Source organism: Triticum urartu, chromosome 5, assembly GCF_003073215.2.
Source record: "Triticum urartu cultivar G1812 chromosome 5, Tu2.1, whole genome shotgun sequence".
Lineage (NCBI taxonomy): Eukaryota > Viridiplantae > Streptophyta > Magnoliopsida > Poales > Poaceae > Triticum > Triticum urartu.
In genome coordinates this window covers 120,955,745-120,971,813 of record NC_053026.1, presented here as the reverse complement: position 1 = coordinate 120,971,813, position 16,069 = coordinate 120,955,745, and the positions used below count along the sequence as shown (strand labels likewise).

General features: G+C 44.6%; 1 pseudogene; it reads left to right on the top strand.

Moving 5' to 3' along the window:
• Positions 1-4,173: 4,173 nt before the first annotated feature.
• Positions 4,174-5,919, top strand: LOC125506838 (annotated as a pseudogene).
• Positions 5,920-16,069: the final 10,150 nt, after the last annotated feature.

Sequence of the window (16,069 nt, the reverse complement as noted above, 5' to 3'; positions counted from 1 at the left end):
AATAATTCTTCCCAACAGAAAAGGAAATCATGTCTAGACGCGGCGATTCAAATAAGTTGTCTATGCTGAACATTCAAAACCATCATATATCATGTATGGACGCAAGCAGATACCAAACAAGCCATTTGATTTCATTTGTAAGCCTAAAAGTTTGGAACAGGCCAATGTGGCAAAGAAAGGGATCAAGAGCTGCTGCTTTCGATTGCTGCTGCCATGATTTCTCTTGTCGGTGTCGCCAGGGATTCCTTATCGGTGAGATATGCTCCAGCTTCTTCCTCTAGTAGTGTTGAAGCCACTGTGACCGGACCCTGAAACATGAAGGACAGATCAAAATCAAGCATTTCGTCCAACGACTAATCAAAGTGCAGAGTTTAGATTTCTCGATGAATTTGAGCAGAAAACGTGAGATCCAGACACATTTTTGCCAACCAGCCAGAAAAACAAAAAGCGATGAGTAGAGAGCATTTACCGGTCCCCTGTTTCCTCTTTCTCTTCTCCCGGGATCTCAGCTATTCCAGTGGAACATAGACCAGCCGCCGCCATGATCAGCACCCCACAGACATTTAGAATCAAGCGCCAGAGCATCTACCAAACAGAATAGAAACAAACGGAACCGTACCTCCGGCATACCGGTGAGGCGCATCAGGTCTGCCACGACCCGGCGCTGCTCGTCCGCCCTGGACTCCCACTCCCGCATCTCCCGCCGCGGTGCCTCGTCCGCCTCCGCCAGCACCCTCTCCGTGACTTGCCTCGCGGCCCGCAGCCGGCCCCGCCGCTCCCGCGGCTTCTCCAGCTCCTCCGCCAGCACACCTCCTTCTCCCTCACTGCCGCCGCTGTGCTCTCCGCCTCGGCACGGCTGGCATAGGACCTCGCTGACGGCGGAGACGCAGCCACCCGTGCCTACGCCTTCGATTTGGCAACGCCGATGGCGACTGACGGGGAGGCCGCCGCGTTGTCGTCCCTCGGCTGAGGTGGAATCCGCCGCGCACCCCCGGACCTGGCCTCCGACGCCATCGTACTGGAGGCGAGCGGGCAGAGGTGCGGCCGTGGCCGCGGGCGGGTTGAGGTCGGCGGCGGCGGCAAGTGGTGCGGCGGCGGCTAGGGGGATTTGGTTCGGCCTGGCCAAGTCGAGGCGAGGAGGCGGATGTGTACATGTATTTTTTGGTCCAGCGAACCGATTTTTCGTCGCACATTAAATTTAGTACCACCTTAAATATGTTTTAAATTTAAACCGAAAGCGTAAATTCACATAAAGAAAAACATATTATGACGGTGAACCCACGGAGTCAATCCGTGCTTTAAATTTAGTTAGAATTATATGAGAAAACACAAAGATAGTTCATGTGAAATTTAATGCTCACCAAAATCCGTAGACCAACACAATAACAATTTATATGCTAATTCCAGATGGATTTCAAATTTATTTATATAGAGCTATAATTCATCACCATATTCTAATTTAAAATAAAACTGGTTATCTTTGATCACATCTTGAAATATATTTCATGATGGTTGTAGAGGTGGTGTCGGCATGTGTTGGGTGCCTGGTGAGAACCACTTGTCATCGATCCATGTCGTTGTCACACAATATTAACAAAACAAAAAAAATAATAAAATGGAAATGCTGGAATTTTACACAAACAATTCTACAAAACAAAAATAGTAGGTAGCAAGCTCCAGAGGACCTAAAAACATGTGTTTCAATTATGAAAAGATGATACAGATGTCATCAACTTTTAAGGAGAAGATGTACCGGCTAATCTATATAAATAAAATTAATATTAATAAAAAAACATAAATAATGAGATCACGCGATTGATTGACATATTAATATTATTTATGGAAGAGGATAATGAATATACTTGGGGCTCGGTAGCATGAGATTTGCTTTTATTATTGGGCTTGTTGATATTTTTTGTTTTTCTGTTTTCATGTAGCTTACCACACGTACCATGTGGTTGGGCTTGTTGATATTGATAGGACCAATTGTTGTTTGTGCCGATAAAATCGGTGGTTATCGTTGCAACTATAGAAAAAAATGTATATTTCTAGAGACCCATTGTTGTCGCTAATTCTTCTTTTCATCACAATTGTCGATGGTAGTCTCTCTTGCCCATCTATTCATGTGGAACATGATTAATCCCACAACTATGAGTTTGATCATCATACTGTATCACAAAGCTTCGCGAGTCTCTCTAGCCCATCAACTTATAATTTTGTGGACTTAATGCTCCTAGTATATTAATTGATATTTCAAACCGACAATAGTAAAAATCTTATAAAGAAATAAAATCATTAATATTTTAGCCATACAAATACAGCATTAATTTAAAAAGTATGTTGATATTTTTGCCGTGCTCATTTTCGTTCCTCCATAAATATCGTGTGTGCACCCTCAACCTTCCTTTTTAGCCTCACACAATCCTGATTCCGCCCATTTAAATCCTTCCTTTTACTTATTAGCCTTACATAATTTCTTCCTTCCGTTTTCCCGTGCCTTATATTAAGGATCCCATCCATTTAAATATTGTGCCGAGCCCACCCACCACAATCCTTCCATAATCCTTCCTTTGAATATTCTGTCGAGCCCACACAATACTTCCTTTGAATTAGTCGCATCTATTTAGCCACATTCCTTTCCTTAATTAGCCCATCCGCTTATTTAGCTCTTCTCTTTTCACATCTGTTTGTTAATTATTTAGCTATATTAACCGGTATGTGTGTCCTTAAAATCGCGAGGTGGGATTATTCATCAAGTAGGATGTTTGTCTCAGTTGGTTGTTGTAGCCCAAAGAAATAGAAGAGATCCAACGTTCGATTCTCCACAGTAATGTATTTTTTTTCTTTCTGTATGATCTAATATAAGGAGGCCCACTCGCGTGCATGCAGCCCATAAGGGAAGGCCCATGTTATTTGCGGCCAGTTAGCTGGGCTGGGATAGCTGCCTGTACGTAGTTATGATGAAATTTCAGGCCCATGTCACCGATGAACCAGAAAGTTTTATCGTGGACACCTGGGCGATGTACGAACGAACGCTAACACATGAAAATATTAGTACCACCTTGAATATGTTTTAAATACAAACTGAAAGCGTAAATTTACGAGAAGAAGCGTATTGTGACGGTGAACCCACAGAGTCAATCCGTACTTTATTATTATTATTATTATTATTATTATTATTATTATTAGGGAGAGATATATAATATATATATATATATAACTAGGACAAATGCCCGTGCGTTGCATCGGGCAAAGAAAAAGCGCACAACCTGCTTCATGTGTCATTAAGCATCATTTTTTATATCCAATAACAAAAGAGTGTGTGTTACATCGGGGGCTCTTGTGCTTCTCTGCAAAGAAAACACCAGACTCCTAGTCATCCACATGCGTCCTCCACATGCTCAGCAGGTCGGGCAGGCCTAGCCTGGAAATGGCAAGCTCCTCCATGTCTCGGAAAATCGTGAGCTCCTCCTGGTCCCTTGCAACGCCTCACCGGTGTATCATTTACATACCATGGGTCATCGGGGCGTGGCCAGCTCCCAGTCTATAGTAAAGCGGCTCCACTCTTCACATCATGTCAGGCAATGTCATTGTCGATTTGGGGGAAATCCATTAGAACCTCGGCCATCTCATTTCCTCTTTCAACCAGATCCCAAATAAACTAAAGCTTCTGAATTATAGTAATCAACGCACAACCCAAGATTAAATGAATAACGTTTCGCTCAGCATGTTTTTCAGCATATTTAGTGTGGTATTAAATATGCTCGTGTGTTGCTACGGTATGATTTATAGAAGTTCACTATCGGAAATCAGTTTGCCATGGCATGAAGTTGCGTACATAACAATAGTCGTCAGATCAATGTAGTAGCACTGCCAGCACGCGATACAATGCTCAATTCATCGGACGCCACCTCCCATCTACATAATATAGTACATATTTCATTTTCTTTTACCCTTTTCGTAGGCACGTGATGGATGAGGGACATATTTTCTTATGTGTTCAAGCATAGTACAGTAGCAGGAACGTGCATTTCCTACTCGAATATCTAACTACTGAAATATGCACTAAATAGAGGACAATCATATGTTCAAGCATGAATTGTACAGTGGCAAAATAAATAAGGCGAGAGAGCACATATGTTTCTTCCACCGGGTCAGCAAGCCTTTTCGGTGATGCTCCAGTACAATGTCATCATAGGCAAGAGGGGAGAAAACACAAGTAAATTACCAAGCCACAACCACTATTTAATTCACTCCCACCCACTGGGTCATTTCTTCAAACACCTTCGGTGTGAACTTTGTCATCCTCTTGAGCAGCAGATCTGTACTATTAAAGGGGATCTGCCGTCGTCGTGATGGTTCGACCATCCCCTCTCCCTCTGCGATCGCACTTCGTAAACGCCGGTACGATCCGAAAAACGCGGGCCTCTTGCGATCGCTACTTCCCCGTAGGAATAATCCATCGTACAAACCAGGGAAACAACTGCCCACTAACGCACGTCGTGCTCTCGGTCACCCCTCGCTCCTATCTCTATCGCGTGAAAAGTCACCGCCGCTCCGCCCACGAACCTACGCACCATCGCTCCCAATCCACGCATGGCTAACGACGAGGGCAGGTGGCGGATGCCGGGAACGATGAGGAGCTGGCGATGCCGGCGCACTTCCGGTGCCCGATCTCGCTTGAGCTCATGAAGGACCCGGTCAAGGCACCTACGGGCATCAACAATGGCCGGGAGAGGTGGCTGGTACGGGGGCGCGACACGTGCCCCATCACCGCGGCCCCGTGTGGCTCGCCGACCTCGTCCCCAACAACGCCACGCGCCACATGATCCAGGACTGGTGCGTCGCCAACCGAGCCGAGCAGGTGCCCGTCGCCGAGGCCGACGCCGCCGAGGTGCTCGCCGCCTTCGTGCGCGGGAACGCAGCGGCCTGCGGGCAGGGGGCCGCCAGGGCCATTGGGAAGGAGAGCGACCGCAACCGCCGGTGCCTCGTGGCTGCCGGCGCCGCCCGCCAGCTCGCCTCAGCTTTCCAGAGCCTCACCGGAGAGCCCGTGGAGAGCACCAGCGCCGCAGCATTGAGCGCGCTGGGGACGATCTTGGCGGCCCTTACCATGTTCTTCCCGCTCGACGACGAGGCCCGGCGCTGCATTGCCTCCCAGGCGTCTCACAAGTCACAAGACCCTTGTCTCGGTGCTCTCGCACAGTGAGGTCGCTGCGCGGGCCAGCGCGCCGCCATTGTCCACCGCGAGCTCGCCTCATCCACCGACCGGCACGCCGTCAACGTTATCTCGAGGACGCCCGGCGTGTGCAGTGCGCTCGTCAGCCTCATCAGGAACGCCGTGTCCCTGCAGGCCACCAAGGCCGCGCTCATCACGGCCTACTACCCCATCTCCAGCAGCGACCGCCTGCTTCGCCGACGTCGTTGTGGAGCTCGTCGTGGACACTGACAAGGGGACAAGCGAGAAGGCACTGGCCGTGCTCGATGGCGTCCTGTGCGCCGACACCGGCCTCAGGTCCGCGTGTGCGTACGCGCTGGTCATGCCGGTGCTGGTCAAGAAGATGTTCCGCGTGTCCGACATGGCCAAGGAGTTTGCCCGTCTCCGTGCTCTGGCACCTCTTTTGTGCCGCGGACACCGGCGCTGGCGCGCGCTGCTACGAGGCACTGCGTGTGGGCTCCTACCGGAAGCTGCTCCAGGTGTGCTGAGGCGGCGTGACCGAGGATCGGGCCAGCGAGCTGCTCAATGGTTTCAGGGGCAGCGTAGAGTACATCGAGACGATGGACTTCAAGGGGCTCAAGAAGTCAAGAGGCCATTTTGATCGGTGTAGATGTTGAATCTTTAGCGTCTGCTTTCACCCTTGTTTAGATTATTTTGGGAGCTAGACTAGATATCTGGATAAAACATACTCCAGAATGGCTAGATTTTTTTTACACCATAATTGAATACTCGTATACAAAATGATCAACAAAAAAGAGAATTGAACTTTGTCTAATTGCTGTCATGTTTATCTTCACAATTTGAAAGTTATTTCGTGTTATTTACGATTTTGAAGTGATCCTCACATTACAGAAAGCACTGGGAGAAAGAATTGATAGTTGGCGTATATGGATGAATATCCATCATGTTTGACATACACTTTCGAGTTAGAACAATAACGTGTCTATACATTTTTTTAAAGTTCCGTAGCAACGCACGGGCATTCGACTAGTAGCAGTAAATGGGCAAGCAAGCAAGCAAGCGTGCGTGCAAGTGCAGCTTCCATTCCTGACGAATACATTACCTGCTCCCTCATTGCAGTTCCCCATCTTACCTTAGCTTGTGACCAATAATTGGTTGCCACTGCCAGATTTTGCTATCAACTGCCGTAGTCGAAAGCAGATCAAGAAATCCACAAAGAATTCGGTCTCTTATAAGGCAACAAACCCAGAGATTGTACACAGAATTATATCAAAGATAAACTGAAAAATTGTCACATAGGTGCTGCAGAAATAGTGGAAACTTACTGTGCCTTTCAATGTATAATGTTGCCGATTTTATTTTGTGTTTAGAGTAATTTCTTCACAGTTGCCTGACGTAGGATCCAAATATGAGCAATTAGTGGAAATACCTATCTTGACCCTCTTAGGCAAAGCAATTGTGATAATATGTCAAGTTTTAGTAGAAAACAAGAAAAAACACTGTTAACTAATAGCTTTCAGTAATTTATTACTCTGAAGTCTAGACTCTCGAGCACTGAAATCAGCAGGCATACAACACAAACAAACTATGGGCTTGCTGAAATGTAAGTGATGAAAAATACAAAATTTAGATGCTTCTCAAAAGTGATCAAACACGACCTGTTGCAACAATTTCGCAGCAGATTGAAATTAAATGATCATGTACATATTACATGTTACACATTAGCTCAACCAGACAATTACTCTAGGGGGCACTGTACATTTTCTGACAAAATTGAACCGGGAATAATTTTGTTGCAGGTTGTCAAGGTCCATAAAGCGTAAAGAGCTTCGAAGCGTAAAACAATGACCCCAGTACACCATCAATTACACCAGATGCCCTAATAACTCGATGGTTACAGCTAGCTAAGCCAATCTCAGCTTGAACTGGTTGCCTAGCTGCTAGCCGTTATGTTAATATAAATCATGGAAAATCATCTGACGGTTTTTTCCGAAAACAAAACATAAAATTAAGATCTCTGTGAACAAAATATAAAGTTATGATCTTGGTGAATATTATATGGTTCAACACCATTTATGTCTTATGATAATTATGCACATCAGTTAGACCTTTTAGTAATAAGACAAAAAATTACTATAATGACACATGATTTATTGGCGAGTAAATGCCATAAAAAATAACTTGCCATCCATTTCTAGATGTTAAACCCAGGAAACACAAGAGGTAATTCATTGACCGTCGGATAATGTCTGACCCACAATCACCAAATAACAATTAAAATGAGTTATTTCTATGCAAGTCTGCATATATATTTTACTGGCTTTTGCAGAGTTAATAGCTCCAATATATCTATAGGGAAGCTTACAAAAACAATAATCATATCATAGTAACTTTACAAAATTGGTTCAAAAGATTGTATGGTGAGAACAACTTATAGGATTTATTTTACATGGTTGATGACTTGAAGCACGCAACAAGAACTCCATACATTTTGTTCAAGTAGCAATTCAACAAACGTTTGGTGCGCGCTCCTTTTATCATGAAACCATAACTGGACATGTAGTAAAAGTCCCCTAGTAATCAAATTTCTAAACTGCACACCATGTAACTTTGATGAGTATGTAACATTAAAAAATTCCTATTGTGTGGAAGGGACATGGTTTATTTTACTACTTAAGTCAGCCAGCTATATTAGCATAACATGGCAAAAAAAAATCATAACAGAGAGATAGAAGGGATTGTGAAATTCCAAAACACAATGAGTCTCTTGCGAACATAAATTTAGCAAACAAATAAGTAATGAACTTCTGAAAGAAATAAGGAACGAGAAAGAGAACCATGTACTTTGGCGACATGCTGTACCCAATATCAACCATCTTCCTGGTGTGCAGCTTGATGTAGGGGCGGTGGAGAAATAGCAATTCATCAAACACCATGAGGGCATTGCCTCTAACCAAGAAATTAGAGCGGAAGAGTACGAATCCACCTGCAGAACATGTACTCGTCAAGCGTTATGCTGCCTGGCTGACACCACACCATCCTCTATGGAAGAGTCAGGGCTGTCGAGCTAATTTAGGAGTAACAATGGGGTTGAGGGGCAGAAGTTTAGTAGCATGGTGCGAGGTGGGAGCTAAGCTATAGAAGCAGGTAGAGGAGACTCACCTTGGGCTGGTGGTGCGGGTGTAGGAGCAGCATCCGCGGCCTTAGGGCACTCAATGGGGAGCCGTAGCAACGGGGGCCTCTGCGTCATCGCGTGCCCAGCCACGGCGCCGTCGTCCGCTCGCACCTGCAAGGATTTGACGACGCCGTGTTGTATCCCTCCGTCACCTGCGCCCGTTGGCCGTCACCCGGCTCCGGTGAGCTCCTGCCTAGGTCGCCGCACCCCACTTCCTTTGTCGCTTCATCTCTCCCTCACCTCCTTGTCTCGTCTCTACCCAGGAGCCGCGGAAGCCCTGGATCCGCCCGGTAAGCCTCGCCCCGGCCTTGCTCGCCGTCACCGGCGACCCCCCGCGCCGCCTGCCTCCGGATCCGCCTCCCCAACCCCTGACACGCACGGATCCAGCCTTTGCAAGCTCGAGTCGGCGCTGCCGTTCTGCATCGAGCCGCCACATCGAGGAGGACCCCTCCCTTGCGTTTTCAGTCAGCCCCCGATGCGTTTTCCTCCTGTGCTTCAACGGGTTGAATACAAATAAATGCAGGGCCCTTTTTGTAAAAACGAAACGTTTTTTCGGACTCACTAAATTAGGGACGGCGGGTTTAATTCATAAAAACCATAGGGACCTTTGTGTAAAAACGCCGTGATGATGAACCCGGAGACTCAATCCGTGCTTTATTATTACTAGTATATAAAAGTGCCCCGTGCGTTGCAACGGGAGAAACAAATTATCACCCTTAGCGTCCCATCCTTCTTACCACTTTTTTCTTTGTCCACATTGTCTCTCACAATGTCCACTACATGGGAACGTTCCACCTATACTTGAAACCAATAAAGAATTAGATCGTCTATATGTACAGACCAGCGAACGATCATGTTTGAGATCCCGTCACATCTGCACAATCTAATGCTTGCGCCTTGTATTTGTGTATCCAGATTTTACATTATAGTAGTTCAGTACCAGTCCGTAAAGGACACAAACAAACATCAAATTCAACTTTAGTTTAAAATGATCAACACCTTTTTTTGTGGGTTAAAATGATCAACACCAAAGAACAGTGGAGGTTGCAAGTTTGATTGCTATCACGGTCTACTATTTTTGCCTCATCTCCTAAACAGGCTGGTGGGTCTGATTTGTTGGGCCAGGTTGCACAGACGGGTCGGGAGGGCATTGTTTTTTATTAGTTTTTTTATTGGTGGAACGTAACGCGGATGAACGGGGCAGAGGCCTGGTGGCTTAGGATAGACGATCGGTAGAATAGCCTAACTAAGTATGGAGAAACGACATGGACATACTAAATGGGAGGCCAAATAATATTATACCTTCATTTATAAAAAATGTAGCATATATGCCGGTGGGTTACACAGGTAAAAAATGACATAAATTTAGTGAGAATTGTATGCGCAGACATACTATTCAATGTGTTATAAAATTGGTGCAAATTTAGTAAGGGTCATAAGTGGAAGTAAAACATGTCATGCTGTCTGCTGCAACAGAAAAAAATGACGTGAATTTAGTAAGGATTGCATGTAGGAAAAAAATGCCACATCATTTTTATATTCATATAAGATATGAATGAGGCCAGTACGCCTGCCATTGATACTAAATTTCATGCCAACAAAGATTAGTATGGCGCCCACAAATCCTGCATGTCCTATCTATTTTGGTAGGATCCTCCCTCAATCCTCCTATTTCCTTCTTCTATTTGGTAGGTTCCTCCCTCAATCCTCATATTTCCTTCTTCTCTCTTTCCTTTCTCCTTCTTCTCTCTTTATCAAGCATGTCATGAATTTCATTTGCCAGCCACTTACTTTCCAAGTAATTACCCTCTATTTCCGTTCTCTCTCTTTCCTTGGGCCTTCCTTCTTTGTTTCTCAATGAGATATTCATGCCTTATTCTTTGCTTAATTTCCGAAGCAGCTCCGTGATGCCTGATAACCTAAGAACGTATATAAATTGGTAAAAATTAATGCAAAATAGCAAGGTGGGACTATTTCATAAGTAAACAAATATGAAAAAGCCTCCGGCCTGTTCCTTGTCTGCCCCATGGGCCGCGGAAGCCGTCTCGGCCCAGCACTCCCGTGCCCATCAAGCGCCCAACTTCCTTGACCCCAGTACACCTTTGCTTTATGTTAAAGTGCTAGAGGCCGACATTGGGACACCCACAAGCCTGGATTGATTTGTCTGTTGCGTTAGCATTTGCACAGTTACCAGAGTTCGAATCCCATTGACGACGTTCCATTTTTATTTATTTTTACACATCTCCATTGTCCTCGCGTTCAACTGAAGCTGGGCCAACGACCCAGCCTGGAGGCCCAAGTCGGTAGGAACACATGGAACCTGATGGTTTTCATGTATGGGCACGTATATAGATTAGTACCACCTTGGTAAACCTCGTGTATATATTTTAAATTCAAACTAAAAGCGTAAAACCATGGAAAGAAGCGTATTGTGACGGTGAACCCACGGAGTCAATCCGTACTTTATTATTAGGGAAAGACTAGCACAAAGCCCGTGCGTTGCAACGGGGGAGAAGAAATCATATTGTCGTTAGCCCAATATATAAATATGGCTCATGATCCATTGATCCATGTCCCATATTTTAACACGGCGATGCACCTGTGTTACCGATTATCTTTCTCTTGGCCCTTGCCAAAAGTGGTTGTGTTGTCCACCCTATCACAATACGTTTGGACATGGTCAATCCCAAGCTCAGCCACCACATGTCCTGCGCTCACCCCGCTCCTCCATATTGACATCTCGGAATCAGTCATCTGAACTCTCAAGCACACAAGTCTTAGAAAGTTGTTAAAGGGATGCATTGCATCTACCACGTGCCAACATAGAGGAACAGCCAAAAGCTCTTCACATGATAAAAAATGACATGAACAAACCATGCATATTATTTTCCCTTTCTAAAGAAACTCAAGCAAAAAGAAAAATACCTGAAACCAACGGCCAGCAAATAAAATACTTAGATGGGTTCAATGGACAATCATCATATATAGAATCAAAGAAATTTGAACTATCATATAAAGTAAATGCACCCGTGCGTTGCAAGGGGGCATACATATCTATGGTACAAAATCATTTTTGTTTAACATATATCTTGAAGATGCATATTCTATGGTTCAATACCAATTTTGTGTACATCAGGCATCATTGTCGGTCTTTTTCTACTGTTGAGGTACTCCTTTTCCTCCATCCCACATCTCTGCCTCTCTGAGTCTTAAGTCATCTTACAATGACTCTCTCTTCTGTGTGATCTTCCGAGAAAAGAGGTTCATGTTGCCTAGGGCTATGGACCGAGGCACTATATATTCCTCGTCTTGAATGGATATTGAATGATGGATGTTGCCTCAGGTTGTAAGAAATGTTTTAATGTGAATTATTCTAGTTTCCTTTTCTTCGAGGATGGTTGGTAAATGTGTCTACCATGTAGTAACCATGAAAAATCAGCACGAGAGACATCTACAATATAGCTTTATGAGATAGCTTGAGCCACTACTTTCAACAGAAAATGTGAGAACCTCTTTGATGGGAACTCATAGAAATGCACATTTTCCATCCTACCTAGTGTTGATTTTACAAAGTTCACACATGGGAAAAAATTGAGTGCATAAAAAATATCAAATATATAACCAAAACATTCACGTAATCACGTGCACGAAATAACTATATAATAGAGAGGGGGTGGTCGGCTATCTCTTCAATTAATTAAGCGAAATTAGATGGCAGACAGATACATTCCCAAACTATGATTTTAGGCATGAAATTATATTATTGTTCATCATATAAAAGAAATCACATTGTCGTTAGCCCAATAAATATGGCTCATGATCCATTGATCCATGTCCCATATTTTAACTCGGCGATGCACCTGTGTTGCCGATTATTTTTCTCCTGGCCCTTGCTGAAAGCGGTTGTGTTGTCCACCCTATCACAATACGTCTAGACATGGTCAATCCCAAGCTCAACCACCACATGCCCCACGCTCACCCCGCTCCTCCATGTTGACATCTCGGAATCAGTCATCTGAACTCTCAAGCACACAAGTCTTAGAAAGTTGTTAAAGGGATGCATTGCATCTACCACGTGCCAACATAGAGGAACAGCCAAAAGCTCGTCACATGATAAAAAACGACATGAACAAACCATGCATATTATTTTCCCTTTCTAAAGAAACTCAAGCAAAAAGGGAAATACATGAAACCAACGGCCATCAAATAAAATACTTAGATGGTTTCAATGGAAAATCATCATATATAGAATCAAAGAAATTAGAACTATCATATAAAGTAAATGAGCCCGTGCGTTGCAAGGGGCATAAATATCTATGGTCCAAAATCAATTTTGTGTAACATATATCTTGAAGATGCATATTCTATGGTTCAATACCAATTTTTTGTACATCAAGCATCATTGTCGGCCTTTTTTTACTGTTGAGTTACTCTTTTCCTCCACCCCACATCTCTGCTCTCTGAGTGTTAAGTCATCTTACAATGACTCTCTCTTCCGTGATCTCAAAGAGGCAGAGATGTGGGGTGGAGGAAAAGAGTAACTCAACAGTAAAAAAAAGGCCGACAATGATTCTTGATGTACACAAAATTGGTATTGAACCATAGAATATGCATCTTCAAGATATATGTTACACAAAATTGATTTTGGACCGAGGCACTATATAGTCCTCGTCTTGAATGTTTATTGAATGATGGATATTGCCTCAGGTTGTAAGAAATGTTTTGATATGAATTATTGTAGTTTCCCTTTTTCGGAGGATGGTTGGTAAATGTGTCTACCATGTAGTAACCATGAAAAATCAGCACGAAGGGACATCTACAATATAGCTTTATGAGATAGCTTGAGCCACTACTTTCAACAGAAAATGTGAGAACCTCTTTGATGGGAACTCATTTACAACAATGCACTGACCCTTTAGAAATGCAAATATTTCCTCCTACCCAGTGTTGAGTATGCAAAGTTCACACACGGAAAAAACTGAGTGCATAAAAAATATCAAATATATAACATAAACATTCACGTAATCACGTGCACGGAATAACTATACAATAGAAAGGGGGTGGTCGGCTGTCTCTTCAATTAATTAAGCGAAATTAGATGGCAGAGAGATACATGCCCAAACTATGATTTTAGGCATGAAATTATATTATTGTTCATCAGATAAAAGAACACGTTACATGATAATGAAAAATCACAGTAAATTGATTCATATTCAGCAACAAACTTGTGTGTCTGTACAACATAGCTTAAGAAAAGTTGGAAGAGTTCAATGTGACTAAACATGCTAGACATGGATTCGCATGGTGACTGAAGGAGCAATCTCCACTGAACTGAATAGAACACCAACAAATGTCACCATGTACTGCCAGTACGGGTGCGATAGCAGAGACCTCAAAGTGTTTGTTTCTTTTCCTTGAAATCACCACTCCTGATAATTTGATTATTTATTTACTGTAAGCAAGTGAGTAGATTAGCAAAATAGAGGGAGAACAACTCTATAATTTTACTATGAAATAACCGGTAAAATTTTCCAGATCACAAAATTCAAATACAGGACACGGAGTGGATGAATACCCTAAACACTAACAATTTTATGGCTATTTTATAGTGAACAGTTAGCTCCTTGAAGTGCAGCTCCTGGTCAGTTCAGCAACTGACCATGGATTGAGCAAATTTATTATCCTTTTTAATTAATCTACTTCAGCTTACCGTTTGTAATGAATATAGTTCATCGGAATATAACACAACATGGAAACTAAACCGAGCGAGAGTTTGTCTCTAAAGCAGACCTGATGCCTTGAGAGCTATGGAATGGTACTACATAAATGTAGAGACGCAAATGTTAGGCATAAACTGGTTGGTCATTCATCAAGCAATAATTGATAAAATCAGGCAATTTTCAAGTTCAAAGCATACATACAGAGCCGCACAAGTAAAAGCCCCGTCGTCGGAATAATCTACCAACTTCCAATTTCACCTGGATCGGATTGGCTTCAGTGTAGATCGCATTGTACTGAATAATCCCCACGAAAACAAATGAACCGTGGACCCTCGCCGACTCTTTGGCCGTCAATGCCGGCAGCTTGGAACAACAGATACACTTGTTCTAAGTGTAGATCATACACCAGATACACCTCTTTCTTCATATTGATTTTCTAAATAGAGGTAAGAGCTTGACCTAAAAATTAGAATGTATCTCAATCCTTCGTATGCATATCATCAAACAGGTTGTGGGCGGATACTCATGAACATGGTTCACGGTTTACCAAATACGGATTGTTAGTGAAAACTGGAAACACTAGAGAAAGAAACAAGAGAGTAGTTTGGCCATTGAAAATCCATGTACTTAGATGAGAGCGGAGGGGGTGCATTGCTAGCAGCTAGCTCAGAGTTTTCGCTGCTTCTTGCTGCCTCCTACTGGATGCTAGTCACCGCTCATGTGGTCCTTCTAAACACCTGCTAATCAGTAAGATAAGATAACAAATTTAGCGCAGAGAGCATCAGGACAACAAGAGAAGATGCGTGTCCGCAGGCCGCACACACCAGGCTGTACCACCGCCCCACACCGATCAAGCTTAGTCGGGAGGAGCAGGACGTCCCCTTCCAGCCGGTGGCCAATCAATATGGGTCGCAACCAGGGCATCGAGGATGAACTCCGTCGGCACGAGCATGAAGTCTGTGCCCTGTAGTGCCGGTATCCATCCATCCGGCGGCCAAGCAGGCATGGGTCGCAGCCGAGGCGGCGTGGTCACTGAAGCCATTAAGAACGCCGCTATGGATGAGCGCAGGCGGGTGCGGGCGACGGTGGACGGGAACGTGGCTGTGGGAGCGCCGGCACGGGCGGCGGGCGGTGGTGCTGCGGATCCAGCCGTGGCACCATGTGCGCAAGGAGAACAGCGGGCACCCAGGCCGCGCCATGGCGACCACTGCCTGCCCACTCCTGTACCGGCGAGGCGAGCGCGCAACCCGCCGGAGCGAGGCTCGCAGTGCGGCACTCCCCTCCCCCGCCAGGCACCACGTCCACGCCGCCAGTCCACCACCTGCCCCGATGGTGACGACCACCGAGGTTAGAGACCCGAGGATAGCTCGATCCGATGTTGCGCGGTTGCTAGAGGAAGGTTGTCGGGCGGGCGGCGCAGATTCGTGCCAGCCGGTAGCGCCATGTAGGGTTGCGGTCGGGATGCAGCGATGATGAGGGGGGAGCCGGTGGCGGCGAAGAAAAGCGCTCGCGGGGGGACGTGCGTGCGATGAGGCCGAGCGGGCCGACTATGTGTTGCTAGAGATCCATGCTGCGATAGGAAGAAAAAATACGAAATGTTATTTCCACGATAGCCTCTTTATTATTAGTGAAAAGATTATTAGTACCACCTCGTTTATATTATAATTTTGTCTATACAAATCGTAAAAGCGTATTATGACATGAGAAGAAAGCGTATTGTGACGATGAACCCACGAAGTTAATCCGCGCTTTATTATTAGGGATAGACTAGCAAATGTGCCCGTGCGTTACAACGGGAGAAACAAATACTTATATGTTGTCACTTCTCTTTGCCCCAACCCACTACTTCATCATATGACACATGTACATTACCTTGGCATTATGATCTCCATCTGTATATGCAGTGCAGCTATATATAGTTACCATCATCATCCACATATGCCAAATTTAAATGATCTGAAGAATTTGAAACTAAATCAATGAAGATTAACCAGCCTT